This window comes from Chrysochloris asiatica, unplaced genomic scaffold (assembly GCF_000296735.1).
Source record: "Chrysochloris asiatica unplaced genomic scaffold, ChrAsi1.0 scaffold00053, whole genome shotgun sequence".
In the NCBI taxonomy this organism is placed as follows: domain Eukaryota; kingdom Metazoa; phylum Chordata; class Mammalia; order Afrosoricida; family Chrysochloridae; genus Chrysochloris; species Chrysochloris asiatica.
The window spans coordinates 15,447,600-15,463,272 of NW_006408571.1; the positions used below are offsets into that span (position 1 = coordinate 15,447,600).

The 15,673-nt window shown below is 43.5% G+C and overlaps 1 protein-coding gene across 1 annotated transcript in view; it reads right to left on the minus strand.

Annotated features, from left to right (window-relative positions):
- SLC25A51 (solute carrier family 25, member 51) overlaps positions 1–973 on the minus strand; it is a 14,195-nt gene extending 13,222 nt beyond the window's left edge. The window contains exon 1 of the mRNA XM_006863130.1: positions 848–973. The gene's annotated coding sequence lies outside the window, so the exon portion shown is untranslated. The remainder of the gene's footprint in view (positions 1–847) is intronic.
- Positions 974–15,673: the final 14,700 nt, after the last annotated feature.

A 15,673-nucleotide genomic window follows, 5' to 3' on the forward strand; every position in this document is an offset into this window, starting at 1 on the left:
AGGATATCATGCTTGGTAAAGAAAGGAAGACCCCAACTAGATGGACTGGCACAGTGGCAGCAGCAATGGGCTCGGGTGTAGCAACGATTGTGAGGCTGGCCCAAGACTGGGCATGTTTCACTGTTGTACATAAGGTTGCTATGAGTCAGTACCAACTCAATGGCACCTAACAACATGTAAGTGATCATATGGATCTTGGAGTAGAGCCAGTGTAATGTTTAAGTGCACATGTTCTGAAACCTGAGTTCCGTAGGTTCAAATCTTGTATTTAGCAAGCTATTATTCAAGGGCTCTATGCCTTAGTTTCTTTGTCCATAAAATAAGGATGTCACCTACCTCACATGTTGGCTCAATTCATTGAGTTAATGCATGTGAAGTACCCAGGACAGTGTCTAAAGCATAGCATGAGGGGGTTTCAGAGTCTGTGGAAAAATCCCCTTATCTTTTAATTCCATTTTCCTACAAACTTTTGGAAATATCTCTTAGGTATTCAAATAGCTGAGTGATTACTGTTGTTTTTTGGTGTGCTTCTTTGGTGTTTTGTAGTAAGTTATTTCTTGCTAATGAACTGCCCTTTTAACATGGGATGAATCCTCCCTAGCTATGAAAGTCTTTCAGTGTACTGTTAAATTCTAGTAGCTAGCATTTTATTTTAAAATTTCACATTACTATTTGTAACCAATTCACTTTGCAATTTTAGCATTATCTTTGTCAAGTCCCAGTACCAATACTGTATAGGCTTTATAAAACAACTCTGATCCCCTCCCCGCCCATTCTTCATGCTAAAACAGTATATATAGTATATATAGTATCACATTATCTTTTCCTTGAAGGTGAAAGAATTCACCTGTAATACCATCTGTGCCTGGTGTTTTGGGGGGGATGGTAGCTTTCTGATAACTTTCCCAATTTCTTCCATTGTTACTGATTTGTTAGGTTCTCTCTTCTGCAGTCAATTTTAATACTTAGATTTCTTTTAAAGAAAAAACAAAATCTGGTTATTTTATGTAGTGACATAAAGCATTTAAAAAATTTTTAGAAAATTTTATGAATTTGTGTTCCCTTTTTTGAGGAGGCTAGCCAATTTACCTAAATAAGACAAACCCCTCCCCCTACAAAAGACTAACTCTTGTTACTATTTTTTCCATTTAAAAACTTGTCTCTTTAGTACCTCCTTTCTTCTGCTTTACCTTTCTAAATTGAGTTACTTGTTTATTTGTATCTTTTTATTTCACTTGTATGTGTCAATTTAAGGCTATGCATTTCTCCTTTGAGATATTCTACTCCCCCCTCCTTTCTTCTTCTTCTTCTTTTTTTTAACACTAGATGCTTTTAAGTGCTCTAAAATTTTTCAGTTAGGTGTTTTGTTGTTATGCAATAAAATAGGGGGGAGGGGGAAAAGAGCCGTCCCAAAAAGTTATCTGTCCTCTCTTCATTTCTTAGTGAATTTAGGCTTTGTGACTCAGTATGTTTTGAAAAAATTTTGAAAAATACTGCATAGATGATTGAAAATAGCTTTGCCAGGATATATACTGTTGTTAAGTACCGTCAACTCAATTCCAACTCATAGTGACCCTGTGTAGTGTTTCTGAGAGTGGCTGGTGGGTATGAGCCTACAACCTGCTGGTTAGCAGTCAGTCCAGTGCTGATTGTACAGTGCCACAGCAGGATGATAATTACCAGTCACACAGTCTATTGTTGTTAAGTGCCCTCAAGTGGATTCCAACCTACAGTGACCCCTGTATAAGGTTTCTGATGAGCAGCTGGTAAGCTTGAACCTCCGACCTTGCAGTTCAAATGGCTTTGTAGTCTGGCACATTAACCCTTGGTCTTCTAACTGTTGCAGATAGGACCTCGGTGGCACAACGGGTAAGCATTCAGTAGCCGAGGTTGTTGGTTTAAACCTGACAACAGGTCCATGGAATCTACTTCCATAGAGATTACAAAGTAGGATACTACAGGACAGCTCCAGTGTGCACTAGAGTCCCTAAGACGCAGCATCAACTCAGTGGCACTTAACAGCACTTTAGCTATTAAACAAAAAATTTTAAAAACTTAAAAGATTCCTATTAGTATTATGTCTACTACTGTACGGTTAACTAACATTAAAGAAAAAAAAAAAGCTAAGCATAAAAATACTTTATACCTATGTAACAATTTCTTCAGTTTCAGAGCAAAGCAATGTCAACATCATCAAAAATAGTTAGAAAGTCCTACAGGGTTTCCAAGGCTGTAAATCTTTACAGAAGCCGATTGCCACATCTTGTGAAGCAGCTGGTGGATTTGAACTGCCAACCTTTTGGTTAGCAGTGGTATGCTTTAACCACTGCCCTACCAGGGTTCCTTATTAAACACAGGAAGATATGTGCACATGATTATATAATATCCCCACTATTTATGAATGTCAAAAGCCTTTAATTTCTTCATACTAAATACATAATACATTTAAATTCTAAAATGTCATGAGTAACAAGTGATTTAATCTATCAGCTCTATTTTCTTGATACTACAAACCAAGTTATTTGTTCCCTGAACAATGATAATATAATGTTGCTTGTATTACATTTCTAAATGTTTTAAGTTACTGTACATTTAGAACCTCTAGTTAAAAAAAAAAAAAAAAAATGTGTGTGTGTGTGTGTGTGTGAAGATGGGGCCTAGACACAGGAGATGGAATGGTATGAAACCCTCCCAGACTTCAGATTTAAAGTTTTCCCTCCAGCTTCTCCTGTACATGGGAATAGGTTCTTCCTTCAGGAACAAAAGGTAGGAAAGCATGCACAATATTCTGTGGCGATGGGGTTTAGAATTTAGCATGTTTATGCATGCCATGAATGTGGCCACGCTTCTTGACTAAACTGATTTCTGAATTTAACTTTTCTAACGTGGTTAATAGTTCTTTGATTTATTGCAACATTTCTTGACATTTATACTTGTTTGGTAGGAAGCAATGTGAATGAAAGGGTCTTTTAAGCAATTTCAAGCATCAAACTGTTCTGGTCTACCAGAACATTGATAAAGTCTAACTATTCACTGTATTTTACAGCCTACATGAATAAGCAAGACCTAAATGTGATCCAAGCACAAAGGTCTTTCTGAAAAAACTGGGGAGAAGGTGACTGTAATTCTCAAAGGATGAAAACTCTTATAAGTCAGCGCTAATCAGAACAAGACCAGCCTGGGTTCTAGTCCTAGTTATGTTACTACCTTGCCACTATAAACATAAAACAATGTCTGTGATTAAAAAAACAAAAATTCTCTGGGTGTATTTTCCATTTACAAAGCGAGAGTTGGATCCCATGAGTCAACTCTGTTTAAAGGTAAGTCTTTCCTTGAGATAAGACTAACGGTGACTGCAGTTCAAAGCTGACTGCAGTTCACAGCTTCTGACCTGTGATCTTGAACCACTTCGAGGTCTGTCCAATCCTAGCACCCTAGGGTTTTTATGGGAAACTTTCAAAGTGAAGGTAGAACTGGAAGGTCACTCACTACATTTACCTCCAGGGCTTTGTTTCACCATTTACAGGGAGATAAACAGAAGGTGGGAATTAAGGCCAGGTGGGTAGAACTGTAGGGGCATGCCAAAAATGTGAAAATACCTGAAGCATTTACATACACCATGTAGGTTTCAGGTCTGCTAAACACCAAATAATTGATAAGACACAGACTTTTACAATAAACACCACCCCTCCCCCGCCCGGCCCTGCACAACTGACTTTCAATAACGCGATGCAACATGGGTGGTAGAAAAGCAGTGCCAGGCTGTGTGGCTGAGACGAACCGCTCGGTAGGCGACCATTTTCCCCCAATCTGTAAAATGGGGGGTGGACAAGACAACTCTGGCCCCTTTCCTCACACAGGGAGGGTCCTGCCCCTTCCGCCCTGCATCAGTGCGCACCCGAGAGATGCCTGTCCTGGTCCCAGCGCGCCCGAATCAATGCACTCCCTCCCTGCCGAAGGCCGCTGGTTCAGGCCCGAAGCCCCCGGGGAGTGGTCGCTCGGGAGCCCCACGAGAGAACCGGGAACCGAGAAGGGCAGACCCCGGCGCGTGCCGGGCCGGGAGGACTCCATTTAGGGTCTGCGGCGGCTGGAGCGTGCAGCTGGGCGCGTTTACGGGGTGCAGCGCGCCGGCGCGCGGAGAAGAGGGGAGTAGGCCCTTACAGCGGCCGCGCCGGAGGGCCCATGGCAGGCAGCCTTCCAGATCCTTCTTCATGCTGTCACTCTCTCCAACCCAGATTGTTTGTCTCACGCTCTCAAATCGTACTCACCCATAGCCACTGGCGTCCCAGCCCCACACCCGGTAACCGCCCGCCCGCAGGTCGGCGAGCGTGTCACCGAGCCAGACCCCGCGCAGGCGCAGACCTTGACCGACCCCAGCCGACCGGCGTAGCGTGACGCGTCCAACGCCGTTCGGGAGGAGGTGGCTACTCCAGCCGAATCACGTGACAGCGACACCGCCCCTTCGTCTCTCTCTCAGCCCGCAGAGTCAGGTGGAAAAACACCAACTAGGCCGCTGTTTGCCAGGGTTAATAGTCAAGCCACCACACCTTTAGAAAGGCAGTGGGACGCCGCTAGCCACAAAACCATAGCCTTGGTGCCTTATGGTGGCCTCAAAGTGTAAGAAACACGTTGTCTAGAGTGCTGCAAGAAGGAATATGGGAATTTTCAATTGATATGGGAATTTTCTATTGGAGTCCTGGTTTGGTGCTGTAGGATAAGCGCTGGACCTCAAGGTCGGTTCAAACTCACCAGCCGCTCCTCGGAAACTGCAGAGTCGGTCTAAGTCGAAACCGACTCCAATACACTTAGCAACAACAGGTAGAAACTGAAGGTGACACTGAAGACTTGCTAATGCCCCACCTGTCTCCCCTGCGCTGCTTCCATACCAGTAAACCAGTTGTCATGGCTACCCATGTATGCCAAAGCAAAACTGTGCTTTTACTTTGTTGTTGTTAGACTCATAGCAATGGGCCAGGCACTGAGCAGCCTCACAGTCATCGCTATGTTTGAACCCATTGTTGCTGCCATTAGGTCAGTTCATCTTGTTTTGGCCTTGCTTTTTTTTTTTTTTTTTTTTAATACCAAACATGATGGTCTTCTCCAGCGACTGGTCCACCTGATGACATGCTCAAAGTACTGACACTCTTCTAAGGAGCATGGCTAGACTGGCTAGACTTACTTTCAAGACAGATTTGTCCACTCCTCTGGCAGTCTGTTATGTATTCAGTATTCTTCACCAACACTGTAATTCAAAAGCATCAATTCTTGGGTCTTCCTTATTCATTGTCCAACTCTCAAACCCATAGGAGGCGATTAAAATAATATGGTGTGGGTCAGGAATACCATAGTCATCAGAGTGACATCTTTGCTGTTAACACCTTCAAGAGGTCTTTTACAGCAGATTTGGGCAATGAAATAATAGTACATTATTTGATGTCTTGACTCCTGCTTCTATGGGTGTTGATTATGGATCCAAGTAAAATTAAATCCTTGATGACTTCAATCTTTTCTGTTTGTCATGATGTTGCTTATTGATCCAGTTGTGAGAATTGTTGTTGTTGTTGTTGTTTTCACTGGTGTGTCATCAACACTGAAGGCTGTAATCTTCATCAGTTAACTGCTTCAAGCCCTCTTCACTGTCAGCAAGCAAGCATCTGCATATTGCAAGTTGTTAATGAGTCTCCCTCCAATCCTGGTTTTGCATTCTTCATGTAGTTAAACGTCTTGGATTCTTTGCTCAGCATACAGACTGAGTAACTATGATGAAATGATGCAACCTTGATACATCTTTCCTGATTTTAAACCCACAGTATTCCCTTGTTCTGTTTGAACAGTTGCCTTGTGGTGTATGTACAAGTTCCACATAATTTTCATTCTTCTTAATGTTATTTGTTATGATCTACATACCTACTGTGTGCCATGCCCATGTCTAAGCTCCCTGGGTGAGGTTTAGAGTCTAATGAAGGATATAAAAACAATGGACTGGAAATTCAGAAGAACAATGGGGCTTCCCCCTCGAGAGACTCAGGGATGGCTTCCTAGTGAAGGAGGTGTTTGAAGTGGGTCTTAGAGAATGAATATGTGGAATGTGGGCCCATCTGGAATGTCAGAATGACAGAGATGAGAGTAGGAAGGCCAGGTGGCAGGTCTGATAGCAAGAATCTTCTTGCCCATCAGACACAGGCATCTGGCGTCTAATGCCTGCACTCCCCAGGACATTGACAAGGCCACACTGTGGTTTAGAAAGGTCCATTGGGCCTTTCTAAACCATTTGGGGAAAGGGCATTTACCTCAAAACTATGCTTGCCCTGTCTTGTGTGTGTTCCTAGTGAGATGCATTATTTGAAAAATAAATAACCCAATCTAGCCTTCAGCATGTTTGTAAGCATAAATAATTTATGTTGAGATCGAGTGAGCAGTTGTTCTCCTGTGGTAAAGACTGAAAAGGAGAAAAAGACTGAACTGAAATACTCAATTGGAACATAATAGACACAAAAGAATGAGGAACGCCCAGGCCAACAGAACCCTCATCTTTGGAGCTGGGTCAGGCTGGGCCTTGTATTCTGCCGGCCACAGCAATGGGCTCTGAGCTCGGTGTCAGGAACCCCCAGGTCCCTTCCTGATTGGCTCTTCATGGGCTTATGAATGTCGGAGATCAAAACCCTCTTTTTCTGGGTTCAGGATTCACCATTAAGTCAGCCTTTCATTTCTGTCTTAATCCATTCACTCTTGCTTTCATTCTGAAGTCTCTTAAACTGCTCCTCAGATCTCCTGCCATGCTCCTTACCAGCCACCCAATACACATCCTCTCACCCATCTTAGGTCATGTCATCTGTCAGTTTAAAACCCTCTTGCTTAACTCCTTAGCACGGTTCACTGGCCCCTGGCCCCTCTGCCTGCCTTGCCACCTTCATCTTCCACTGTCTTCCTCAGCCACGTTTAATCTCCCCATGGTTTGCCAATCCTTTTATTCATTAAACCTGATTTCCTCTTTACCATCAAATCTTCACCAAACATGTTGGTCCTTCAAGGCACCCTTGTTGCCTCCTCCAAAAAGCCTTCCCTGACAACCCCAGGCAAAATCGGTGGCCTTGCCTTCACCCTTCCCATAACACTAGTGTGAAGAACTTTGGACATTTGGCCCAAGTCATAGTTGTCTCTCTTCTCCCCACTGCCAGTCGACCAGGGTGGGGTGATCTCAGTCCTCCCTGGCCCTGCAGTGCTTGGCAGAAAGAATGCTTAGTGACTGGAAATAAAGTGCTGGTGAAGAGCGAACCTTTCAAAGGGAGGGTCTGGGTTCTTGGGAAAAGGACCGTGGGATTATTGCCCATGAAGCTCTGCTGAAGTGCTCTCCACTCTCCCCAAAATATTCTCTAGAAGTTGTCCTTCAGCCCTGATGTCCAGAAACACACTTTATGCAAAAGACAGTGGAGTCTCAGCCGGTGTGGGTGGCCCTGCCCAGGTACAGTCACCTGTATGTAGTGACCTTCCTTTCCTTTCTCTTCAGCGCACATCTCCCAGGCCTTTGCAATCGCAATCACAATCCCCAGCACGCCCACAGGTCCAGCCACACGCCGATCACTTCAGCTGCCCGTCTCTGAACTTGCTGGTCACACCTCCCCAAACTGCATAAAATTGTCCTCTTTGCCTAGAAGGTTCTCTTGGTTCGAAGTCCTGTTCTCTCACCACTCAGCTCAAATAGATGACAAAGTCCTGACTGTCCTTCATGGCTCACTTCTCCTCACCCTTCCACTCGCCTCCTCCTCCATGCTGCAAAGCCCCATCTGAATTGCCACGTGAAGCCACTCTTCCTCAAAGGGTCCTTTCCCTGGGTTTAGTTGTCCCCCCGGCTGGTCTGTCTCCTCTCCACTAATTTCTAAACTCACATGTGTCTGTGTATGTTGTTGTTGCTATATGCCATGGAGTCAGTTCCGACCCATAGCGACCCTGTACAGTGTTTCCGAGGCTGTAAATCTTTACAGGAGCAGAAAGCCTCATCTTTCTCCCACGGAACAGCTGGTAGTTTCGAACTGCTAACCTTGAGGTTTGCAGCCCGATTCATAACCACTAAGCTACCAGAGCTCCTTGTGTCTGTATATATTACTCACATAATGCACAGTCCTATCCCAAAAGTCCATGTGAGTGTTTAGTCTGCTCCATGTATTCTTTTCATACTGGTGAGGGGAGGGGGCACAAAATGAGTGCTTCTCAGCCCTGTTTAGCATGAGAGTCATCTGGGGAGCTTTCAGAGCAAAACTTCCCAGACCCGGGTCTACCTTTGGAGATTCTGATGGAACTGGTCTGCAGTGATTCTCAGACATTACTATATTTTCAAAGCTCCAAGGCTTTGTTGAGATTGAATCGCTAAATCCTGGCTCCCCAAATGTGCTGAAGATAAGAACCAAATGTGTTGTCCATAAATGTGGAACATCAGCATCACCTGGGAGCTTGTTGGAAATGCAGAGTCCCGGCCTGTCCCTGATCTGCTGAATCAGGATCTTCATATTTAACAAGATCATCAGGTGATTTGTGTGCACATAACATACAATTTGAAAAGCACTGACCTAGATTCTAGGTCCTATTGTAGTGTTGGTTGCTATCGAGTCAGTTCTGACTCATAGTGACTCATAGACCACAACACTGTCCTGTCCTGCACCGTCTCACAATTGTTGTTACGTTTGACCTCATTGTTTCAGCCAGTGTCAAGCTATCTCATTGAGGGTCTTCATAGTTTTTTTGGCACCCTGTTTCATCAAGCATGATGTTTTTCTACAGGAACTGGTCACTCCTGATAACATATCTGAAGTGCATGGGGCAGAGTCTCACCATCTTCACTGCTAAGGGTTAGTTTAGCTGTATTTTCTCCAAGACAGATTTATTTGTTGGTTCTTCTGGTACTCCATGGTACTTTGTACATTCTTCAACCATAACACAATTCAAATGCTTCAATTCTTCAGTCTTTCTTATTCATTGTCCAGATTTCAAATGCATAAGAGGCAATTAAAAAATACTTGGCTTGGGTTCTCAAAGTGATATCTTTGTTCTTTACTGCTTTAAAGAGGTCTTTTGTAGCAGATTTGCCCAGTGTAATATGTCATTTGATTTCCTGACTGCTGCTTCCATGGACATTGATAGTGAATCCAAGGAAAATGAAGTCTTTGACAAATCCTTTTAATCTTTTCTCTGTTTATTATAATGTTATTTACTGGTCAGATTGTAAGGAGTTTTGCTTTCTTTATATTAACTTGTGGTAGTGGTGGTGGTTATATGTTGTGGAGTCAGTTCCGACTCATAGCAACCCTGTACAGGATTTCTGAGGCTGTAAATCTTTATGGAAGCAGAAAGCCTTGTCTTTCTCCCGTGGAACAGCTGGTAGTTTTGAACTACTGACCTTGAGGTTAACAGCCCAATTCGTAACCACTACGCTACCAGGGCTCCTTACGTTAACTTGTAGTCCATTCTAAAGACTGTATTATTTGATTTTCATCAGCAAGTGCTTCAAGTCCTCTTTGCTTTTAGCAAGTAAGGTTGTGCCATCTGTATATCACAGATTGTTAATGAGCCTTCCTCCAATCCTGGTGCCACATTCTTTTTCATATAGTCTAGTTTCTAGGATTATTCGCTCAGCGAACACATTGAATATGTGAGAAATAAATTCTCAAAATGATGCCTCTTCAGAAATTAGTGGTCCAGCAAACTGCTAATTGAGATTGTTGGCTGGTGTAGCAACAGGGCCTCATGTACCTGGGGGATGTGAGTGAGATGAATTGGGGGAGGGGGAAGGGAACCCATTCAAGAGGTAGAAACTGTTAAAAAAAAAAAAAAATCAAAATGCAGCCATCAAAAGGAAATAGGCCATGTCCGGGAAGATAGTTCATCCCATAGTACTCAGTCAATGAGAAACGGGGGAGGGACGTTACAGCCAGAAAATAAGAATGTTCGTAAAATGGCCATGTGGTGCGTCTGCCCATCTTGTCTTTGGAGTTTGGTGCCCGTTTTTGCAAAATTGAATAAAAGAAGCCTCACTCTTGCTAAAATGAGTACAGATTCGATTTCTTGAGCTTTTGTCGGTAAGCACTTATGATAACTCATTGGTGACCTCATATGGAATAAAGCAGTCTGCCCCAGTTCTCCTCTGGAAACCCATCAGGATAAAGGTCGGAGTCAGGGGTTTATACTGATCTGCCAGTTGCCAAGAGGATCCAAGGCAGTATCAGGGTATTGACAGCAATTCTCACAAATAAGTATGGTGAAAGTACACAACGCTGCCTCATCCCTTCACTGATTTTAAACTGTGGAATATCCCCTTGTTCTTTTCTACCAACAACTGCCTCTTGGTCTGTGTAAAGGTTCCACATGAGCACAATTAAGTGTCCTGGAATTCCCATTCTTCACAATGCTATGCATGGGTTGCCATGATTCATACAGTCAAATGCCTTTGCATAGTCAATAAAAAAGAAATAAACATCTTTCTGCTATTCTCAGCTTCCAGCCAAGATACATCTGATGTCAGCAATGCTGTCCCTCATTCCACATCTTCTCCTGAATTAGGCTTGAATTTCTGGCAGCTCCCTGTTGATGTACAGCTGTAACCATTTTTAAATTATTGTCAGCAAAATTTTACTTGTGTGTGATATTAATAATATTGTCCGATAATTTTTGCATTCTGTAGGGTCACCTTCCTTTGGAATGGGCATAAATATGGATTTCTTCCAATCCATACTGGCCAGGTAGCTGTATTCCAAATTTTTTGGCACAGATTAGTGAGTGCTTCCGGTGCTGCATTGGTTTGCTGAAACATTTTGATTAATGTTTCAAAAATTCTGGGAGTCTTGTTTTTTGTTAATGCCTTCAGTGCAGCTTGGGTTTTCCCTTCAGTACCATCAGCTGATGGTACTGATCATTTGCTACCTCCTGAAGTGGTTGAACATTGACCAATTCTTTTTGATATAGTGACTCTGCTTATTCCTTCCATCTTCTTTTGATACTTCCCACATATTTCAGTATTTTGCAATATTGCAAGTTGAGCCTTGAATTTTTTCTTCAATTCTTTCAGCTTGAGAAATGTCATGCCTCTACCTCTCTTTTGGTTTTCTAACTCGAGTCTTTTCATATTTATTGACTTTTTCTTCTTGAGCTGCCCGTTGAAATTTTTGTTTAGCTCATTTCCTCCATTTGTTTTACCTTCTCACAACTGGACAAATAAATGACATTGTGATACATGAAAAAAAAGATTGAAGTTTTAGAAGTTCATTTTACTTGGATTCATAATCAATATCCATGGAAGCAGTAGTCAGGAAATCAGATGACACATTGTACTGGGCAAATCTGTTGCCAAAGACCTCTTTAAGTGGTGAGGATTTAGGTGTGCCTGACCCAAATCTTAGTATTTTTAATTGCCTCATATGCATGTGAAAGCTTGACAATGAATAAGGAAGACAAAAACTTGGTGCCTTTGAATTATGCTGTTGTCTCTGGAGAAGGACATCAAATAGGTAAAATAGAAGGTCAGTGAAAAAGTGGAAGACTCTCAATGAGATGGACTGACACAGTCATTAGCTGCACCAATGGCTGGAACAGAGGAAAGCTGTAAGGGTGGTTCAGGGTCAGGCGGTGTTTCATTGTCTTGTACATAGGGTGGCTATGAGTCAGAGTGGATGGCACCCAACAACAACAAAGGACCTATAGTGAACAGGAAAAGGTAAAAATCACTCACTGCCCTCTCTGCCCAGAAGGCACACTAAAATGCTAATCAGGTTATTGAATGGGACCAATCTTCCCCACCCAAGAGATAAGCTAGAATGCTAATCAGGTTACTGAATGGGACCAATCTTCCTGGTTTTCCCCCTGCCCTCAAAGAGGTAGGCAGCCTGGCCCCTCATTGACTCTGGCCCCATGTAGGCCCATGTTGCCCTCCATTTGGGGCATAGAATCTGAAGAAATTAGCTCCTCTGAGTCAGCCAGCTTAGTAAAATCTGAAACTCTGCTTTACCTCTCCAGGTGGCCTCGGTTTCTTTGACCACAAATCTAAAACTGCTGTAGCAATATCTCTCATTTTTACTATAATCATAATTAAAATAAATAAATGAAAGGTCTCCAGTTCCAACTTGGACCTACCACAAAATCAGAATTTCTAGGGGAGAGGCTGGTGACACACATGTCCAGGTGATTCTTTTTAAGCAATTGTGTGAAACAACAGCTTTGTGATAACCTGACCTATAATAATAGGGCCTCAAACTGGTTCATTCCCCTCATGAAGACATAGAAATCACCTGGGGATCTTGTTAAATGTAGATTCTGATTTCCTATATCTGAGGTGAGGGTAGTGGTGGTAATTGGGTGCCATCAAGTGGGTTCTGACTCATAGCAACCCTGTATAGGGTTTCTGAGGCCATAAATCTTTATGGGAGCAGAAAACCTCATCTTTCTCCCATAGAGAAACTGGTAGATTTGAACTTCTCACCTTTTGGTTACCAGCTCATAATCCACTATTCTACCAGAGCTCCTTATATCTGGGGTGGAAATGCTAGTTCTCAGCAGGGGTCAAACCAAACTGAACTCCTTTGAAGTCCTTCATAATAGTGACCTAAAATTAGAAATGGGGTTCCTGGTGTGGTGTTCTAGGATAAGCACTGGACTACTAACAGCCAGGTTGGTGGTTCAAACCCGCCAGCTGCTCCTCAGAAACACTCTGCAGGGCCACTAAGTATCTGAAAGGACTCCACGGGACTTAGCAACAACAAAGTTAGACAAACAAGGGGCCTGCAGGGCTCAGGCATGTGTGAGTGGGTGAGCATGCAGCCCAGAGGGGACTTGGGAGCCCAGGCCTAGGCTAGAATGTCAGCACTCGAGAGAGGCACAACTCAACAGATGTGAGGTTCAGATTCTAGGAGCGAGGAGTTGTACCAGTTGCAATCAAGGAAGGCTTCCTGGGAGAAGTAACCCCTAAAGGATGTTGTCTCCAGAGACTGCATGGGATGAGGAGAAGTGTGTAAGGAAGGAGACCTGGCTGCTTGGTGTTCCTGACCTCCTTCCTGTCCCCCACCTTTGTTTTCGCCCATGTACACCTATAGGCAGAGCTTGCACTCTCTGGCAGCTCTTAGGAAGGCTAATGACCTCTGGCTGGGATCCCAGGACACCTTCCTTGGTATCTGAGTGACATGTACTTGTGAAATACAAACATATTTTTATCTAGCAAAGGCTGAGTCAATAAAGCAACAACAAACATTTGCACAACACTCCGTGGGTTTTCCAGGCAGTTACATGATAGTTATTTTCTTTGATTTTCATATCACTCTTGTGCCCAGGGAAGTCCAATGACCTGCAGACGTTTTGTCTAGCAAGAGATGAGGCTGGAGTTCTGCCTCCTGCCTTGTCGTTGGGAACTGAGCTAGACATAGTAGCCTAGTCCAGGACTTGATGCTGTCCTCTTCCCTGGCACCTGTGCAAAGGACTGGGCACCTGGGAGGCAGGCAAGTTAGCCCTTCACTCTGTACAAGAACCATGGGTGAACTTCCGATCTGGCAGGCTGGCAGTGTGGAGCTGGCTGCAGCATGTTGTAAAGTCAGAACACTTGGCTTTGCATCTTAGATCCCCACTTCCTGAGGACAGCCCTCTCTTCTCTGGGTCTCCCATCTGCAGAATGAGATTCATCTTGGTGCTGGAGTTCCCAGATGGCAGACCCAGCCTGGTGGAAGCTTGTTCTCATTCAGGAGGCCCCTGTGGAATGGGCAGTGAATCTGCGGCATGTGGTCACCTCAGGTTCTAAATGTTACCCTTCTCTCTTTCTCCTGAGGAAGAAGAACATGCAGCTCCCTTGCAAATCTTGCTGAGCTTCAGCCTGTGGCCAGATGGCCTTCTATGGCTCCACCAGTGACTAAAGCCAGCTTCTGCTTTTCCTGTTGTTAAGTGCCAATGAGTCAACTCCAACTCATCCCAACTCCATGTGACAGAGTAGGACTGCATTTTCTTGGCTCTGGTAGTATAGTGGTTACTAATTGGGCTGTGAACTGCAGTTCTAAACTACCAGCTGCTACGCGGGAGAAAGAGGAGGCTTTCTGCTCCTGTAAAGATTTACAGCCTCGGAAACCCTGTACAGGGTTGCTATGGGTCGGAATTGACTCAACAGCACTTAACAACAACAACACTCTTTACAGAAACAGAGCACTAGGTCTTTCTCCTGACTGGGTTTGAACCTCTAATCTTTGAATCAGCAACCTGAACCGTTGTTCCACCAGTGCACCATTTTGTTTTTCCTAGCAGTCACAGCCATTCTGAGCCTCAGTTTCTCATCTGCTCAGAGAGCTTCTCATTGTGAGAGACTAATGTATATGCAAGGTCAAGCATACACAGAGTTGTTGTTGTTGTTAAGAGCCATTGAGTCGGCTCTGACTCATAGTGACTCTGTATAGGGTTTCTGAGGAGTGACTGGTGAGCTTGAACCGCTGATCTTATGGTTCAAACTGACCTTGCAGTCCAGTGTATTAACCCACAGCACCACACCAGGACTCCATACATAGATTGTTGTTGTTGTTATGTGCCGTGGAGTCGATTCCAACTCACAGCGACCCTGCATAGGGTTTCTGAGGCTGTAAATCTTTACAGGAGCAGAACGCCTCATCTTTCTCCCGCAGAACAGTTGGTAGTTTCAAACTGCTGACCTTGAGGTTAGCAGCCTGACTCATAACCACTATGCTAAAAGAGTGTCTTAAGCCCTTATAAATGACCTTTTATCATTGTTATTGCATATTATGAGTTGAATTGTGTCCCCTCAAAATATATGTCAACTTGAATAGAATATGGTTCTCAGTATTACATAACTGGCCTCTATTTTGAAATCTGATATAATTATCCTATGTGTTGTAAATGTTAACCTCTACTGTTGATGAAAGATGCAAGAAGCAGAAAAATAAATACAATAAATGAAGATGGAAAGAATATGCAGAGTCACTGTATGAAAAAGAATTGGTTGATGTTCAGCCATTTCAGAAGGTAGCATCTGATCAAGAACCAACGGTTTACATAGATCCCTAGTGACCTGGAGTATGGTGAGACCTGGAGACTCTTGCGCCCATGGACAAGGACATGGCCATGGAGGGCTAGAGCTGAGAGTGAAGCGTCCCACTGATATGAAGTGAGGATATGAACAAGGGTGCCCAAACTTGCAGATAGTGTCCATTGGACTCAGCTTTAATGGCTGGATGTTCAGAACCCAATCAGAGAAAGAAAAAAAAAAAAAAAATTTTTTTTTAAAGAAAACAAGTGTAAATCTCTACAATCTGATGAACTTGACCTATACTTATGAATGTAGTAGCTTAAAATACCAACCAAAAGGGAAAGAATCATTATACAAGGATCATTTTTCATCCCCTTTTTACATAGGGTTGATAGGGATGGGCAACTTAGACATCGGCTACCTAAAATGGGGGGAGGAGAGAGGGAGCTGTAAAGGCATGAAGTGACTGACTTATAAGTTTTCAAGAGGGAGTTTAGATTCAGAGTGGGGGGCTGAGAGATAGAATCCCCACCGAGTGGTTTTCATCTTGTCTAGTCAGGTCTGGTGAAAGGAGATGGAGACAAGACTCTCATGATTCAATAGTGAGTCAATGTTATCATGACTAATTGTGACTATTGCAACTGTAAAGGTAGAAGTTTTGTAGCAAAAAGGGGTGAG